General features: G+C 38.4%; 1 protein-coding gene across 5 annotated transcripts in view; it reads right to left on the bottom strand.

Moving 5' to 3' along the window:
* The window catches only part of gulp1a (GULP PTB domain containing engulfment adaptor 1a), a 55,664-nt gene extending 35,656 nt beyond the window's left edge, over window positions 1-20,008 (bottom strand). For 2 of the 5 annotated variants that reach the window (XM_028024479.1, XM_028024478.1), the window contains exon 1: window positions 19,873-20,008. The gene's annotated coding sequence lies outside the window, so the exon portion shown is untranslated. The remainder of the gene's footprint in view (window positions 1-19,872) is intronic. The other 3 variants (XM_028024485.1, XM_028024484.1, XM_028024482.1) reach the window with 2 other exon arrangements.

The raw sequence follows: 20,008 nt of genomic DNA, 5'->3' as shown, positions 1-20,008 counted from the left end.
ATAAGACAGTAATGATTAATCGTGATTAGTCGATTACTGAAATAATCCTCAACTAATTGGTAATTGATTAATCGTTAACTGGAGCAAACAAACTTTAAAAAGACAATTTACTGAAAAAAACATGTTCAGAGTCAAGACGGAATAAAAATATGAACATTTTGTTTCTAATATTTTTCATAACTCAAGAAACAGATTTTTCAGCCTCCAATGAGTAAAATTCTGATGTTTGCAAATTAAACTGAAAGATAATTTTATCAGTTCAGCATCTGCGTCCTGTTTGGTAAAAACTGATCAAACTGAAGTCCTTCAGGATGTTTGCAGGAAATTCTGCTGAAGCAAAAGTTTGTGGCGCATTTGTGCAGCGAGGCAGAAAGTCGACTCTTCCAGGAATGACTCGGAGGGTTCTGCATGAACCAAAGCGTGAACTCGGCTCCCGCCTGCCGAGTGAACAAAACGACAACAAAAACTATCGATTTCTCTGCAGCAACAAAAATACTTCAGAAAAGTTGTGGATAAATAATATATTTAGGAGAGATAATGTCAGTTTCTGGTGATGATTGGATCCAAGATGCATTTCAGACTGAAAAATGTAATGAAAATAATGAAACAAGGAAATCACAAAGCAAATTAAATACTGGGAGCTCGATTAATCTGATTAATCGTGATTAATTGATTACTGAAATAATTGTCAACTACTTTAGTAATCAATTAATCGTTAAAAACAGGCAAGTTGCTGAAGGAACAACACAGTTGGTTCAGTAATGAAGCGCAAAAAATTTATACTAAGAAAAGACGGATCAAAAAAGTAACGACAGAAAGGCTGAAACATAAATAAACGAGAAAGTAACGATTAATCGGTAACTGGAGTATACACAGACTCAAAATAAGGTGTTTGTTAAAAATATTTTAGAGTAATTAAGTCAAAATTGTATAAACATATAAGCATTTTGCATTTAAGATAAAGAAACATTTTTGTCTGTGAAACTCGTGGAAAAGTTTTAGCTTCACCTGATTCTGATTTACTAAAGAAATTCTGCATTTTGGCAATAAAATGTTTATTTTCTCAACTTAAAGAGGAATTGATTTGTTTATTTAAAATATTTCTAATATAAAAACAGCTTAAGAGGTTAAAAAAGGAATCTGTAGATTTAGTCATTTTTAAATCAGATTAATTGATTAATTGACTTCTAAAATAATTGCTAGTTGCAATTATCAGTGGTTGGAGTGTGAATATAAAATGTGAATTCCTCGCCTTCCTGCTGCCATCTAAAGCAGCGAGCGCTAACACACCATGAAGGATTCAGACACCCAGTCCGCTAGCTTCTTCCCACTGCCGCCCTGAAAGCTGATGCGTCCTGATTCTGAGCGCTGCGGGCGTTAAGATGCACGCCGTGGCGCGCAAGACTTCTCCACAAAACCCTCGACATCTGCCGGGCGCAGGCAGAGCGCTGACCCTCAGGAAGCAGAGCCAGCCGGAGCGCCTTATCTTCCTCCTCCAGCCTGAGCGCAGCTGCCCACATCCTGCTGCTCAGCAACCAGGCAGTTAGCAACAGCTTCAGCAGCGCTACACGCTAACGAAGGGCTAGGTTAGGTCAATACGTAGGGTGCCAAAACTTTCTTCAGCTGAGCAGAAGCTGAAGCTACTGAAGAGGAACGATGTAGAGTCAGTTACTCCAGCTGGACACAAGAGAACAGGCCCAAAATCTGGACCTGAACATTCAGAGCCACATAAAGACGGTTACAAAGTCGGCCTTCTGTCACCTGAAGAACATTAACAGGACTAAAGGACTCAGCAATGTAAAAGCTCAGAAAATCAACTTTAAAATACTTCAGTTAGTTTAGCACCAAAATAAATTAAAGATCTGCTGTTTTACCAGCTTTTCAGATCACAAATGAACTAGAAAGCAGAAAAAACCCTGAAGTGATTTGAAACTGTTTGCAGAACCAAAATGATGATGAATCTTCCAAAACAGAGGAGCTGGTGTTTTATTTCACCAACATCCTGACTGATGATACCATAAAATTTCACATTAATTTCCTAACAACAGAAATTTTCTTTTCATGAGAAATTAAATTAAGTAAACCTGCCAACCAAACAGGACAGAATATATTCATTTATTACCAGAACACGATGCAGATTCTTGTGTTTTCTAAAATAAATCAACTTTCCTCTGAAGCAATTAGAAGCAGAAAACCTTCTGAGATTTATTCACCCAGCAGAAAATACGCTGCATTTCTCATCTGAGTCCCAGCATGCAGAAATTATCTCCAAGCAGAGCGAGGAAAGTGAAAACGCACGCGGCTATTCATAAACACATACACTGTGCCCCAGCATGCGTCCTGAAATACATTATTATTATTATTAACAGAAAACAGAATGAAATGTTCATATCTGTGAGTCTGAGGACGAGTTTTCTTTTGTCGAGGCGAAAAAGGAAGAAATTCTGGAGAAAATTGAGTTTAGTTTGTGATGAATAAAAAGCCGACGTGTGAAAGGAGGAGAGTAAATGGAAGCTGCAAACCGAGTTGTTATCATTACGTAACTTTCTGTGTCTCAGAGGAACCTTTCCAGCCGTTTTTCCGCTCCTCTCCTGACCCAGTTCAACCATTAACCGCTGGTCCGTGTCGGCCGCGCCGCTCCGGACCGACGGGGAATTAATCGGATTTCTCTGCCGCTGCAGGCAGGCGGGAAAGTTGCCTGACAAGCAGAGGATTTGGATTATTGATAAAACATCAGCGGCACACCAGGAGAACTCAACGTTTCCCCGACTGATCAGGAAAACAAATAAACCGGAGCAGGATGAACCGGCAGCCATCCGGTCAGGAGGTCAAGGCGTCCTGGAAACGTTTAGCAGCTGAAGGAGAAAACGGGAACAAATGTTTCCAGAAGCAACTGCAGGCAAAGATCAACGTCTTCCTACGTCAACAAAGTCACAACATTTGTTGCTTTTTTTAAAAAAAGTCACTAGATCTGTTGCCAGTTGCTCATTTTTTTTACAAAAAGTCAACAGATTTGGGTTTTTTTTTAAGTTGCTGAATTTTTAGTCAATTTTTTTAAAAAAGTTGATAAGATTTGTGGTTTGTTTTTTTTTTAAAAATGCTAATTTGTTGTCAGTCACTCTACTGCAAAAAAGCTTGGATTTATTTCTATTGTTTAATTTAAAAAATAGCAAATTTGTTGCTATTTGCTTTAGTGAAAGTTGCAAGATTTTTCATAGGTTGCTTTACTGAAAAAAGTTGCCAGATTTGCAGCTGGTCAATGTTTGGACAAAAAGTTGCTTCATTTGTTGCTGGTCACATTTTTAGAAAAATCTGCCAGATTTCACATCACATTTACGGGTTTTATTCCCCCGTTCCAGAGTTAAAGTGTCTCTCAAGCCGTCTTTCTCCTGAAGAGTGAAACCTCTTCCAGCTTCGTCTTTTAAGACAAATCTCCTGGCAATTTCAGAGTCCGGCGCTTAAACGGGCCACGGGCCAGAACCATCTGCCAGGTCGATCCGTCTCTGTCAGCAAACTGTGACAGCAAACAGCCTTGAGGGTAACTAAGCTGGCATCTTCAGGCTCCTGCCAGCTTCATCTTGATTTAGCAGGTCGTCTCTGAGGTTTGGGCTGAATTTAAACTGAAAAACGACCCGCAGTGCTGTCTGCTGCTAATTATGAAGACAAGAGGCAGAAAAAGGCGATAATAACCAAAAACGATGCAGAATCTGCAGCTAATCGAACTGGGAACTGCTTTCATCGAGTCCAGATGACTGAAATAATCTCAAATCTGAGCAAGACATAAATCTTTCAACTACAGGTGTGTTTGAATCCTGGATCTTCTCTCCTTAGTGTTTTCTGAGGCTACGGTCACACAGCAGGGCTTGATGCTCAACTCTGTGCTGAAAACCGATGTTTGTTACTTTATTGTTCATGCTACAACTAAATGAAATCAGACTTCTGTGTGAACGGTTGTTCACGTCCCCAAAGTGAAACTGCAGAAGTTATTGAACGTTGCTAGAGTTGTCGCTTTTTTGAAAAATGTTTAGATTTGTTGCTGCTCACTTTTTTGAGAAAAGATTTCTGTAAGTGAATGTGAATCAAACACAGTTACTATGTGCAGTTAGTTGATGCAAAGCGACTCGTTAAGTAACCGACGTCCTGAAGAATCCTGTTTCAAATGAGAAACTTTTTCAAGAACAATATTTGTGTTTGTGATGCCAAGTTGTAATAATTTTTTTAACATAATTTATATCGTTATCACAATAGCTGCACCACAAAATATCACAATAAAAGTCCAAGTCCATATCACCCACCTCAATTCGTGGGTGTTTATTTTTATTTTCTAAACTATGGAAGCACATTTCTGCCATAAAATAAAAAATAAAAGCCAAACAGAAAGTCAAATTTTGGAAAATTTTGGAGCCAGAAATAAACAGGTCTTCTGGCTCATAATGATTTCTAAGTTATCATTATGAGCCAGAAGACCAACAGACTCCTCTGGATCGACACTACAGATTTATTTTACAGTAAAACCTTGTTCTTTATAGATTTATTTGGTGCCAAACGGAGTAAAATCTGGTCCTGATTCGCCTCCATGCTTTTTGTCGGGAACAATAAGAGGAATTCAGAGCTAAAAATATGCTGGAACGTTCTCATGTCCAAGGAGGAACCGTTCTCCAGAACATGGATTTGAAGACAATCCTCCCTCTATCAGTGAAGATCACCCAGATTTTCCATCAAACTGAGCCACTCTGTGTGATTTAAGGCAGGAATTTCTTCCATATTAAAAGCATTTCTTAGTTTCTGTCTGACAAACTGAAGCTGCTCGGTCAGCTACCCATGGCTCTAAAGCTAACCCAACAGCAGGTTAATCAAAAAGTCGACATGTGACGGCTGTTTTCTGAAGTTATCATCCAAACTCGCTCCGTGTTCTCCTGGGAGCAGAACCTTCCTGTTGGCTCGGTAGATAAATGCTTTTCAGGACCCAAACGGATCGATGCTGGGAACTTCTGCCGCCGTCTGAAGATGTTAATTGGCTCATTTCTCAGCATTTTGTGAACAGTTCATGAATATCTCAGGGCAACGGGCGGAGGTTTGAACTCCCACATCGGAGGAAAAAGTTAGTCACAATGCGAAGGAAAGCACAATTAATTATAGTTAAAGGATCTGAAAATATCTAAATTTACCTCAGCTGTGCAAAAACAATACAGGATTTCCAACTACTACTACTTAATAAATAATAGTGAATCTGAAATAGAAAGGTCAAAGGTCATTTAATAGCTGTAAGGTACCAAAACCACCCTGGAACCTTTGTATTCACGTTGTTTCTGGTACACCCATAAATATGACGCACAGAGCATCTGTAACAACAACAATGGACGACAAAGCCGCATCTCTCGGCCAACAGGGAGTTAAAATCTGCTTCTGATTGGAATCTGGAAAAGATTGTTGTTGTGTTCAAGTTGTGCTAACAGGACTAGCCTATCAGCAAAGCTATGCTAGCCTAAAGTAGCATCTCAATGCTAAAAAAGTAGCACAGATGCTACGTGTACATTTCTAAAGAAACACCATTAAACACTGGAAACACTTTGCTCCAGTCTGATGGTTGGAAAACCTAAAAACTGATTTAAAAACAGTAAATATCTTTGTTGATGAGCTCATATTTGTATTTATTCAATCATTTAGCATCAAAAAGGTTTTCTTTCTTATTTCGTTGGTAAATGGTTTTCAAACCATTAGTTAAAACACTCTTAAATTAGGGGAAGGAAAGGGTGCTAAATGTTTTTAATATTAGCAAAACTTATTTTTGAATTGAAAATGTTGCTCATTTTGTTGGTTCATAACTTGCAATTAATTAATTAAAGACCCTAAAATCAACTCAATTAAAAGTTTTAATTATGTCCACCACTAGTTAACAGGCGCCTGCTTGAAGTGGTGGCCACTGCTAGCTAAAAAGCTAACTGTGCTAACCGTAAACAACTAATGGTAAACATGAGTTCTGCTAACGCTAAAGCGCTATAAACACATAATGTTTAGTGGAAGCTAATGCTAAAGAACTTATAGATGCAGAAAATAACAGAATGTATCTGAAAAAATTAATTTAGGGGAAGGTAAATATTTTTAACGTTAGCAAAACCGCTAAAGCAGTAAGCTAAAATTAGCTCCTTTGTTAGCATATTAGCCAGTAGCTCCAGAGCAGCAAAAATAAAGAAACGTGATGCTGTAGGTTCATTTGTGTGAAACCTGGTGATGATTCATCAGTAAACACATTAAATGAACATGTTTGTTAAAACATTTTGTCAGCAAAACGTCCAGATTTACAGAAAATATTCCATAAAACTTCAAACTGTGCTTTTCCCTTTGGTTTCAGCGCTCTTTAGAAACGGCTGAAGGGAAGGTGAAGCGTCTGCCATTTCTGATTCATTTCATTATGAAGATCCAAAGAGCTGCATTTGTTCCTTTGAATGAATTCACTCTAAGAGAAATAAATAACTATATATACGTATATATTCTGCAAACATGTACAGAAAGAAACAGCGTAAGTAACTGGAGACGAATGGACTCCTCAGAGCGTTACAGAAATCAAATTGTTTTATTTATGCCGCTCTGGGAAACGCTCTGGGATGACGCGCGAACCTCAGCCTGATCCCGAGGCGCGAACCTCAGCCTGATCCCGAGGCGCGAACCTCAGCCTGATCCCGAGGCGCGAACCTCAGCCTGATCCCGAGGCGCGAACCTCAGCCTGATCCCGAGGCGCGAACCTCAGCCTGATCCCGAGGCGCGAACCTCAGCCTGATCCCGAGGCGCGAACCTCAGCCTGATCCCGAGGCGCGAACCTCAGCCTGATCCGGACGCGCGAACCTCAGCCTGATCCCGAGGCGCGAACCTCAGCCTGATCCCGAGGCGCGAACCTCAGCCTGATCCCGAGGCGCGAACCTCAGCCTGATCCGGACGCGCGAACCTCAGCCTGATCCGGACGCGCGAACCTCAGCCTGATCCCGAGGCGCGAACCTCAGCCTGATCCCGAGGCGCGAACCTCAGCCTGATCCCGAGGTGCGAACCTCAGCCTGATCCCGAGGCGCGAACCTCAGCCTGATCCCGAGGCGCGAACCTCAGCCTGATCCCGAGGCGCGAACCTCAGCCTGATCCCGAGGCGCGAACCTCAGCCTGATCCCGAGGCGCTGCCAGGAGCATCAACCCAAACTGAAGTCTTACACAGAAAAACGAACCTGCAGAGAAGCTGCAAACATCGTCCCTGCTGAGCATCGATCTCGTTTTTCATCTGAAAGATACACAGGATATTTCAAGTATTTCTATTTCTAAGGATTTTCTTCAAAATTCAGGCGTTTACAGACGTGAAGATCAGCGGAAAACCAATAAATCATTTCATTCCCTTTATTTTTGGAGATTAGCCGATACTTAAGAGAGAAACCAATCCACCTGCCAATCATTTGATGCTGATGTGTAAAAAAATGAAGAATTTCCTTATTTGTACTGAAGCAGAAATTTGATACAAATGAGATGCTCAACTTTCCTAATTTTAACACAAGTTTGTGAAGGAATTCTGATAAAATTACAACTTATTTTCATGCTTTATTAATTTATTCTCATATTTTACTTTATTTTTTAATATAATGACTTTTGTATTATTACGATTATCCACACATTATAACTTTATTCTCATATATCTCGACTTTCTAGTATTTCTATTATTACTCTGACTTTCTTGTATTGTTCCAACTTTTACGACTATTCTAGTATTATTCCCACTTTATTCTCGTAATATGACCACTATTCTCGTATCAGTGCGATTTTATCAGCATGTTACGACTTTATGACAGAAAATAACTGACAGCTTCAGGTTCAGAGAGCCGTCAAACATGGCAGAGTGGATTTTAATAAATCAGTTCAGGGGCTGAAAATGACCCAAAAGCTGCATTTTGGCTGGTGGACCATCCTGCTGTAAACCATCTAAAGAAAAATATTAGAAACATATTCCCAACCTTGATCTGATTCTGAGCCGTAAGAGTTAATAAATCTTATGCTTCTTAAGGAAAACCAACAAACCGACACTGTGGTCCAAAACGAAGCATCAGAAACAAAAAGCTGCTTCAAACCCAAACAGAATGAATGTAATGAGTCTAAATAAATCCAATTAGTCTGAATGTGAGTGATCTTTATGAGAGAGGCTTTCCGACTGATAGTAAAAGAAGGAAAGAATAAAACGAGGTGTTTACTCTGCAGCTCTGCCTGCGAGTCGGAGATAATGCAGCCTGAAAATTGGAGCGAGAGAAGAAATCATCGTCTGAGAAACACCAAGAAACCCACAGAAGTGCTGCCAGTTTGCTTCCCAGTGCAGCCATATTGGATAAAGGAAAACGTTCCCTGCTGAGAAATTAATGGCGCTCATCAAGGAATAAAAGAGCCGTAAAGCGCCGAGCCGTTCTCAGCGGCTCGGGGGGAAATTAATGGACAGGACGGGACTTTTGCACGCCGCTGATGTTAAATGTACGCCAAATCTCATGAATAAAACAGAAATGTCTCCGTCTAATGTTCCCTTTAAATGAATTTTACGCCCATCAACCAGGGCTCTTCATCATGCCAGATGTGCTCCTCTTCATCTTCTGACCAGGAAGCATTCAGACTATCACACGCTGCAAAGCTGAGCAATAAAACTCACAAACTTTCTGTTTCACTGATTTTATTCATTATTTCACAAACTTCGCAAAATGACCTCGAAATATCCATTATTAATATTATTCCACTCATTTTAAATAAATAAAATAAGAAATAAGAAAATAAACAATAATCTAATAATATTAAACCAGAATTACATAATTAAAGGTTTATTCCAAATAAATACTAATTTAAAACTAACAAATCATTGAAATTCAACCAGCCATGCAGTTATATTTTAAAACTGTGTTTTTGTGATGGTTGGAAGTAAAAAATATTAGCTTGGATAATTTCACCAAACATCCTGAAATAAATTTTGTTCCCCAATAAAAACAAAATTCTGTCACATGAACTAAAAAAAAAATTAAAGTTTTTTGATTCTTTTGGACAACAAACAAACTGAATAAAAATGTTGTTTAAAATTGTCAAGCTTATTTCCACAGCAAAATCCTGACACTTATAGCGCCCCCTGCTGTTTGTCATCATAGAAAGTGTCTGTTTTTAGATGAAGGTGTGGATAGAAACACTGTAAGGGAGCAAAGCTTCAGAGTATTAAAGGTGAGCAGAGTCAGCAGTCTTCCTGCTTCGCTGAAATTAAACAGGAAAGTCTTTGTTCTGTATGCAGAACCCGGTCAGAACCAGAGCATCAGCAGTAAACTCCTGCTGTGAAACAAATACAGAGGAAGCCATTTTGCTTTGCTTCACTGTCTTCATGCTGGAGTGTTTCTCCACCCAAAGTTACATCCTGGTCATAATTTAACGTTTGTCATAGAATTATTTTAGATTGAAAGTAAAGTTTTTGCCAATTCAAAGGCAGAAAGAGTAGAAAGTAAATACACCAGGTTCTAAAATTATTCAAATTTAACCAAAATGGATGAAAATCCAATGATTCCAGACAGAATTAGCTGCGTTTCCATTAACCATAAAATTGTGAAAAGTACAAAAATTAATTCATGTCATGAAACGACAATTATGAAGATAAAACAAACTCACATTTTTGATAAAAGATTTGGCGCCAGGATGAAGCATTTCTTTTTTTCGGCTGTATTTTAATTGGTTTATTTCCTAAAACTGCAATGGAAAAATTTTTTCTGCATCAAACGAGTCACATGATCAGCAACAGGATGTTACTACTGGCAGAAACGACAAAGAAGACGACAGGAAGTGGCCAGAGGATGATGTTTTTAAATGCCTTGTTTTCTACATGTGCGATTTTAATTCCGTTTTTTATTTAATGGAAACATGAAAATAACTATTCTGAAAATAACTTGTTTTTGTATAAAAAGTTTTGAAGCTAAGAAAAAGTGATTTTTTTTTTTTTGAAAAGCGGCTCCTGCGGTTCTCTGGAGTCCCAAAGATTTAGAAATGGCTTTGATTTGTTCCTGAATTTCTTTGGAGATCTACAGCTCCCATATTTATATTTATACACAATATCTACAGTATATCTCTTGCTATAACCCCTTATAGTCCATACATACATAGTCTTGTACGTCTGTAAATAAATATTTATATCTCGTAGAGCACTTCTGCATAGATGCAAACTACATCTCGTTGCTTGTACTTGTGACAGTGTAATGACAATAAAGTTGAATTCTATTCTATTCTATTCTAATGTCTGGAGCATGTTGCGTTACTTGTGTTGTCTTTAACTAATATTTACTGTTCTGAAACACTGAAGTGTAACAAAGATGCAAAAAAATAGGATATCAGGAGGGGGGCAAACACTTTTTCACGCCGCTGCGTTTCAGTTGTTGTAGGATATTGTTTTCTATTTCTTAACCCGGCTAAATCCCAGTAGCTCATTTGGTTTCAGTGCTTTCCCTCGGCTGTAATTTCATTTCTAAGTGTCTGGCTCTTATTAGGGATGGAGGAGAGGCTCGTGTTTGAGTGGAGATGCAGCCGCCGGCTTCTGAAAGCAGACTGCATCAATGGTGAGGTCGTGACCCCAAACAGACCGAAGGGAGGATCAGAGAAAACATGAACCCACTTCCAGTTGGTTCCAACCAAACAATATCGAATAAAACAGGCTTCCAGCTGATTTATCATTCAGCCCAGATGTGCGCTCACTCTATTTATGGCTGCAGCTGTGATTAAAACTTGATAGGTGTAGTGCTAACCGTTTCTCATCCCATTAGCTTATCTCTCGCAGCGACGGACTCCAATTCATCAGGAAATTGCCTTGCAGAGACGTCAATTAATCAAAACGGACAACCTTAACTGTGAAAGGGGTCTTTGTGACATTCAGGAGGAGGAAGACCTTGAAAGGGTTAAAACCAGAGATAAAAACAGGAACACATCAGGTCCAATCAGACGTCTTATTTGGTTCTGATCAGAGGAAGTGTTTGGTCGTAATCGTTGTTAGCTCAACGACCTCGCACACTGAGCTTTAAATGTCAATCGCCGACAGACGGTTCTGAATACAGAACATATTTCTGGGTTCAAAGAGATTCACTCACTCTAAACCTTTAAAGATTCTCCTGCTTTGAACTGGACTTTTAATAAAAGGGAAAGCAAAGATGAAGGTTTCAAAATGATACAATGATAGTTTAAGATAACCAGGAGAACAACATTTACGCCGTTCAGATTGAGGAGTATTTTCCATTTTCTACATTCAACATACTAAGGGTTTATTCCCTCCAGTCCTGTTTAGTTTGGTTTAGTCTGGTTTAATTTAACTCCAGTCCTGGTTCTGGAATATCAGGTTCGGTTGGGGAAGGATGAACGCGTAATTGACAAAAAAAAGCAAACTCTGGTCCGCCTACGAATCTCGGCCTCAGTTTGGTTGAAGTGAACTCTGGTGCAGTTCAAATGCAAATGTGAACACCAAGCAGACCAGAAACAGGAAGTGGACTACAGCGCAGGGCATTCTGGGTAAATACAACCAAAACAAATGTGTTAGCCTAGCGCTAGCGGCAGAAATGGCTTGTGGTCTTTAACCAAAGACAAATAACCGCTAAAATCTGACACCTCCATTTTTGTTTGAAGAAAGTTCACCTATGAAGAAGACCTGCGTCTTCTTTAAATGACATGAAACGACATCAGTGGTTCTTGGTGCAGCGCCCCCAGAGGTGAGGAGGGGAACAGGTTACTCAAAGGGTTTGGTTGGTTTGACAGAAAATGGAGCAAATGTTGTAGTTTTCGTGTCCAATCGAATCGAAAAGGTCTGTTTGGTACGGGAACTAAAATCTGAAAATACTTGAGACTCTCTCTAAAAACAATAATAACTGTATAATTTTATAATTGAAAACACCAAATAAAACCTTAATATGCATTAATGGGCACAGTGGAAACTGTCTTGTTGTTACTGCAGAAACTAACATTTGCAGTAAGCAGCCAATAGTTTGTGAAGTAGCATTTATATTCTTAACCTGCATCTTCTATGAATAAAAACCAGCAAATCGACAATGTAACGCTCTGAGATCTTACATCCTGCAGCTCAATCTGGGTATTAAGTTTAAAAAGTAACAATAAAAAAAATATGTTTTATTCAAAGTTTTATTTTATTGTATAGCTTTGTTAAGACACCTTAATTTTAAAATGATCAAAAAACTTATATATTCAGAAGAATCAGAATCTGATCTCATTTTCTCTCCCTTAAATTTTCATTTAATTTCTCATTTTCTGACCAACGTTACTGCTGAAAGTTTAGCCAATCAGAGAGAAAACCTGTTACTGGGTAAAAGTACTGCAAAAATGTACATTTTATTAATTCTCCAGGCTTTATTAATAACATTATGTGTATCATTATTTTAACTGTTTTTTCCAGGTCAAACATCAGAAAACGTGGGAAATACATTCATCTCCATCACTGCTGCTGACCTTCAGCCGCAGATTGAGTTTGCTCAGTTGTCATGGCGATCGTCAAGTCTGAACTTCAGCCTCAATCTACCTGAGAGTACTGATAAATTTCTCTGAAGTAGATTGAAATGCATCCATCTTACTGCTCAAACACACTGCTGCCCTCTCCGCCTGAAGGGTTCTGCTGCGGACCTGAAGTGCGGCCCGTTTGGAGCAGCTCCTCGTCTCAAACAAATAACTCCAGCTGCTTGGTGTCAGAGAGGAACATGGAGGATGGATGGCAGGAGAGACGACCGGATTGTTACCAAAACCTGGAGGCTGCAAGTTTATTCAAAGTTTCTAATGTGTTTTAAAACCAGTTTAGAGTTCTGCAGCTTGATTTTCCTGATTTTCCCTTGAGTTGCTCTAAAAACACACTGCTGATGCCAAATTATCCCTTCCTGCATCCAGAATTTAATTCTATTTATCATAAATACACAAGAACAATTATGATTGTATTTATTTCACCACATACAGAAGCTGACCTCAATAATAGATTTAAATGACTCCTAGAAAAGATCTTAACTAGCAAAAACGATAAAGAGCTAAACAAAGCATAGCTAACTCTGAGATCAGTGAGCGCACTTAGTTACTAATTTTTCTAGATACATTCTAAGTTACTTAAATGTTTTGTAAACTTTGAATTGAATAAAGTTTGATTTGGTTACCAACTGTTAAAAAATTCATCAGATGGTTAAATGTTTATAGTTGTGCTCTTATTTTGAAAGGAGTGAAGACTGTTTACACAACAGTTTGTTTTATCATACAATGTTGGTATATTGTTTTAGCATTAGCCAGCGCTTTAGCATTAGCTTGCAATAAATACATTGTTGGTTTCGGGCTTTAGGATTAGCTTCCGCTAAATGAAATATTGCTATAGCACTTTAGCATTAGCTTGTATGAAATTGAACGCTGGTACCGATACTTCAGAATTAGCATCCCTGACATACCATGTTGGTAAAGCGCTTCGGCATTAGCAAATGTTTGCAATGTAAGGTTATCATAGCTACAGCTAAAGTGCTGTTGGTGTAGCGCTTTAGCATTAGCTCCTGCTATGCACCATCTTGGTAAACTCTGACATTAGTGGAACTAATGATTAGCATAATTAAGTTTTCAGTTAGAGATGCCGACTGCTGCTGATCAGAAATGTTCTGGTTTTTAGGTTTTTTATAAGCGTTTCATCAAGAACTACATTACAAGAAATTCTGATTACAGAAATGTCATTGAATCATGAACAGTAAAAGGTGAAACAAAAATAATTACCCCAGCAAATTCCTATTTTATTTTTAACTGTACTCACCCAACCGTTTTATCAGTGTTTTTTAACGTCTGACGGTTCACACAAAGCCTCTAGAAACATCTCTCTCTTTTCTTCTTCAGTTTAAATGCTCTATAAATTCAAAGGCTTCAGTTCCTCATGCAGCAAAGTCAAGGATCCTGCTTTCTCTGCAGCTGACCTTTAAAAGAGTCGCCTACTGGAGGGAAACCGATGCTAGCAGAGAGGAGCCAGTGTGTTAGTTTAACTCTGAAACGCGTCGCAGCGCAGCAGAAACTGCAAACCCTGACCAGCTCAGACAGGAACAGGAAGCAGACGTGGCGTCCAGCGAGGAGATCCATCCATCACGCTGATAGTTTTCATTAGGACCAACTCCTGGTTCCGATCGCTAATTATGGAGAGTTATTTACCTTCAGCTCATTAAACTTTCTGTCCAGACAGAAGGAGTGCAGGAAGCAGCCGTGTTTTTTTTTACTTTTTATAGGTTTTCTGACTTCACACACTTCCGAATCCAAAGCATTTTCAACATTTAGTTTCAAAACGTAGATTTTATTCAGTTAAACTCTTCCTCGTCCTGCTGCAGAGGTCGTCTGTTTCTGCTGCATCAGCGACTTTACGTTACCTGCACATCAATTCTCCGATAACGGCACCATGAAGACCTGCCTCTGAATCACAGCGCGCCGCCAAAACTCGACCTCCAAGCAAAGAAACAATCGTTCCATTAAACCGCGCTGTTGGCGTGTTTGAACGCTCATTAATTAAACGATGATGTCATCCAACCTGAGCTTCACCTCCTTCCTGCTCAGGTCGTGACCAAACTTCACCGTATCAATGAGTTAGTGAACAAAAAGTCAAGTTTATTGGTAAAACAAATATCTCAGCAAAAAGCCAATTCAAAGTGCTTCACATGATGAAAAGACAATAAAATATGAAAAAAGTAACAAACATTTCAGTTTATCATCAAATATGTTGGCGAATATTCAACTTATTATGAATCAAATCAACTCTGAACATTTGGGCTTTTAGCCCTGGTTTAAAGGAACTCAGTGTTTCAGCTGTTTTGCAGTTTTCTGGAAGTTTGTTCTAGATTTGTGGCGCTCAGAAGCTGAATGCTGATTCTCCATGTTTGGTTCTGGCTCTGGTTCTGATGCCGACCAGAACCAGAAGACCTGAGAGGTCTGCAGAGGCCGGCAGAGAACCCAAAAATTATACTCGCATAATATTAAAAAAGTATTTGGTAAAAAGTAGCTGGTCAAATTCTGAATCATTTAATAATTAAAAATCATTAATAATCATCAGACGGATCAAAATATAAAGTTATGTGGAAATGTTGCTATTGTAAGGACCAAAATGACAATAATTTTTATAATTGACAAAAAATAAGTCAGGCAAGAGAAAATTTCTCCAAATCAGTTTCTTTGAATAAAAAACTTCAGAAACTTTAACAGAAACTGCAGGTGTGTGTCTGTGTTTCATTCAGTGGGTAGAAAATCCAGAAATTTTACTCAAGTAGAAATACTTCATAGTAAAATTACTGAAGTAAATGAATCTAGTTAGTACGCAGCTCTGGAAGGTCGATACAACAGAGCAGATCTTTAATGTTTAAACCGTTTAGTGATTTATAAAATAAAACCGGATTTTAAAGTCTGTTCTCTGAGTTATCGTCTCGCTGAGACATCAGTCCTCTAATCCTGGAAATGTTCTTCAGGTGATGGAAGGCCGACTTTGTTACTGACTTTATGTGACTCTGGATGTTCAGAAGGTTCTGAAGGTACGTGACTATTCCCAGGTTTCAGGTTAGTTTTTGATGATTTATTTTGAAGGGCCAGTCTTCCAGAGGAGGCCTGATAATCCTTTCTATCTGTTCTTGTTTTTTTTATTTGGTATCGCTTTATGTGAAGGGGTTTACTGAAGTTCCAATGTTTAATTAGTTTATTGATATTTGAGAATGTGTTCTTGTGTTATCGTCCGACAAAATTATTTACAATGACAGGGATGACCGAGTTTTTGTGGACTTCGGTCATAACGGCAGAGTTCAACTGTAAATCGAAACAACTGGAATCCAAACTTTTAAAGTACGGAGGACAGCAAAGGTCAAAAAACTAAATTCAGATATACCTTATGGATCCCAAACAGAAACTAAATGTTGTTGTAGCTCCTATTAATTCATAATTTTGGAAGCATAGGAGGATTTCTGTCCTACCATCACAAACATCAACATGTGGAGCTTTGGTCAGCTTTTCAGCGACTCAAACTCCAGAAGGATTTAATACGAAACAAAAGGACGTTTATCTGTTTGATACGGTGGAGGATCTGTGATGCTGTGGGCCTGTTTCTGTTCCAGGAAAGCAGATATCTGTATGAAGCTGCAGCACGTTGTCTCTCTCTGGCATTGTATTCAGACATCAAAGCACTAAATATAAACTTTCATTACTAACGGGGTTTAAGCTGCTCTTATTTATTTATTTAGTCTCTTTGTAGGTCTTAATATTCTCTCATTTGGAGAACAAAGAAGCTCCATTAGCAGCGGAGAGAGAGGCTCCAGTTAGAAAAAACAATAGGCGGCTCATCAAAAGCAAAGAGAAAGTGAGACAAAGACGCGAGACGAGAGGACAGAAACCAGAACCGGCACTAATTAAGGTGTCTGTTAACCGAACACAGGGCTCCTTCAGGCTGCGGCGCTGCTGGACGTCAAGCAGGAGGAACAATATCTGTTATCTGAAAACTCAGAGGAACCGACTCCCAAACAGCAACCAGAGCTGAGCAACACTCAGAGACAGGACATAAAAAACTCTGCTAAAAACATTCAGTTCATATATCATCAGCTTATCGATGCACACACTTATATACACTTAACTTGTGGTGGGATTGGTTAAAAATGTTTAAATCACATTAATTTCATTGTGTGTAAATGCAACATTTTCACTTTTGCTGCTAAATTAATTAATAAATAAACATATGAGCTCGACAGCAAATATATTTATAGTTTTAATCTGTTATTCAACCATCAAATTGGAGCAAAGTGCTACAACTTAGCTGCTTTGGAGCTAATGGCTACCGCGCTAACAGAAGAGCTAGTTTTAGCTTACTGCTTTGGCGGTTTTGCTAACTTTGAAAATGTTTAGCATACTTCAAATAATTTTTCCAAATATTTTTGGGGGATTTATTTTCTGCGTCTATAAATTCCTTAGCATTAGCTTCCAGTAAATATTGTGTCAATATAACAAAAAATACAATTACTTAGACATCAATTTAGCTCAATTTAAAGTCTCAACCCAATATTTGTATTTAATTAATAAATGATTATTCCTTTTATGAATTTAAAATATTTAATAGAATTATTAATTTACCACAAAATTATTCTAAATTATATGTAGAAAGTTATCATTAGATATGTTTTTTAACTATATTCTTAATACAGTCAACATTTTGTTATATCAGAAATTAAATATTTTCCCAACTAAAACAATACTAAATTTTAAACATGCATAAATATTCAACATATTTTAATAATTTAAAAGATTTAATCAGTTTTTAGATTACATAATTGATTACTCTAGTGTACTGTTTCAGAATAACAAATACTTAGCTTTTATTGAAATTAAAGGTTAAATTAGAAATGACAGTAATAATGCTTTTAAAATTTAAATTTTCTACTTTGAATATATTGTTCATTGTCATAATAATGAATAATAACATAGCATTACTGTAATTTCTACAAAGTAAATTATGCAACTTTAACAAGCTGCTGTGGGACGGTTTGATTGCTGGACCAAGCAGAGATGTTGGATCGTTAAACAGTAAAACGAACACATTAAAGGTTTAAACAATCCTTTGATCCGGAAGCTTCTGTCTGGTTGAGCCCAGCAGGGAGCCAGCTGCACCTTCAAACCACTTTGTCTGTCAGGGGTTTCTCTGCACGTCGTCTAAAACACAGAATGAATCATTTCCACTGAAAACTTTCCTGCTGCTTCTTTGGCTCAAACTTGGTCCAATCAGAACCTCGTCAGGCCAAATCACAGCACCGCCTGCGTTATCTCCTTCCAGCTCTGACATCCAGGCATTCAGGCATCTCTTTCTGCCCATTTCTGTTGTTTTACTGGGTCTAAACATGAATAAATGTAGATTACCACATGTTGCAGATTGTTTTAGCTTCATGTTTCATTCTGTCCTGATCTGAATTCACTTAAAACCATTTCAAAATTACATTATCTGTTTTTGACATCTTAATTAAGTAGAAGGTTAATTTGAATACAAATTATAGGATGCATATACATTTAGAATGCAGTTTAGTCATTTTAGATAAATTTTTTTGGAATACCTCCGACCACTAGGTGGCAGCAAAGAGTTTCCACTTTGTGGTAAAAACCTTGTCCTGGTTGTGGTTTGGAGCAAACTTTTGCTTTTATGGCTTTGCAAACATCGTCAGAGTTTATTATTATCCAGTATCTCAATTCTAATTTCAAGTTCAGGTTTATTTTTTAAAATGAGACGGTACGTATTCATGATTGTAAATACAGGAGACTATAGCCATGTGGCTAATTTCCATCTCTAGTCCCATTGGCAGGTTGATATTGTACCAAAAATTATAAAGGATGCAATAACTGCCCATCTCCAGTTCTTTCAAAATAAGAACGTGAAGCACAAATACGAAGCTCTGAATTCTGAATACATTAGAGCTGATTTCAATGGTTCAGCTTGTTTTTACCTCCAAAATGTTAAAAGGTGACAGGAAGTTTGAAAATATGACTGTAATTTTATTATTCGACAACATTATTGGCAATACTTAAATAAACAACTAAAGAGTCTTGAAAAAAGTTAAATACAAAGAAGTAAATGTAATTTTTTGCGCTTTAGTTAAATAAGTTAAAACAACTATGTTACTTTCAGTTGATTAAAAAAATGACTTAAATGAAATCTGACTTTATAATTTAACGTCTTGAAAATGGGTCTCTGTGTCTTTAAGAAGCTCCTACATTCAGCATCACAACAATGCTCCTCCATGATGCTGTTATTACCGTTGGACTGAGATGTAGTTAGCTTAGCGGATGTCACTTGTGCGCCAGATTTACTGCCATATCAGAAACAAGTGGAAACAAAGGTTCTCGTCGGAACTAAAAATGCAATTGATCTGTTAAAATCTGTAAAATTATTCATTACAATTAACGAGTATATTAACAATAAGTAGCATTGACACACCGGTCTGCAATCTACTGTATAAATTACTGGATATTTAACACATTTTAATAAAACAATCAGAATAAACGAGCAAGCTATAATCATAATGTTCAGTTTTCATGCTGTTACATCACCACATGCATACAGTCTGAAGAAAGCAGAAAGGCATGTATTCTATGTCAGGAAGTATCAGTGATGCTGTTTATTTGCAGTTTGAACCTGCAGATATTTAGGATATTTAAATTTAATTGCATTTGCTTCAATTTTTCCAGGCAACAATGCGGAAAATCTGCAAAACCTTCATTCCCACTGCGTCGATTTTCCCCTGAAAACCTGCGACAGTCCAGCAAGAAGTTCAGATACTTTATAATCATTTACCAGAGAAATCTGGGTTTAAAATCAACCCGAACCGAACTCATTGCACAACCGGATCCAATGGTTCAGGCGCAAAACAAAAAACAGAAGTCCCTGAAACATTTCCGAACCCGCTCCAGCGGTTCCGACCCGCTGCACATGAAGGAATGCGTCCCATTTCTCTCCATCTAAGCCGATTATTATTCGAATAAAGTCGACTTCATGTTCCACATGCTGGGATTTACAGCAACAACCTGAGTGGCACTTTGAGAAATATCCAAACATTCTGCGCCAAAAACAGACAGCGGCATTCAGCGCCACCTGAGAGCGCATTCTGCGCAGATCCGCACATTTCAAACGGAAAAAATAAAAGATTTTTGGACCGAAACCGAGCCAAGACTCGACATTTCAGCGGAGCCACTCCGAGCTGCACTTTGCAGCGACTTGAGCAACAAAAGTTTCCCGTTAGGTTCGGCCACGAACTCCAAACCCGACCAGAAAGCGTCAGAACCGGACCGGGTTCGGATGAAAAAAAATAAATAAAATAAAACAAAACCAGCTGTACTCACAGAGAAACCCGCGGAGGTCCGGAGAAACCCAGAAAGCTCCACATCCAGCGCTCTCATCTCCTCCTCTTCCTCAGCTCTCCTCCACAGCTGCTGGACGTTCACTGACGTCAGCGCTCCGCTCCAAACGGGAATAATG

Source organism: Xiphophorus couchianus, chromosome 7 (assembly GCF_001444195.1).
Source record: "Xiphophorus couchianus chromosome 7, X_couchianus-1.0, whole genome shotgun sequence".
NCBI lineage: Eukaryota > Metazoa > Chordata > Actinopteri > Cyprinodontiformes > Poeciliidae > Xiphophorus > Xiphophorus couchianus.
Note: the sequence above shows the minus strand (reverse complement) of the source record. Positions and strands in the feature narration are given on the sequence as shown.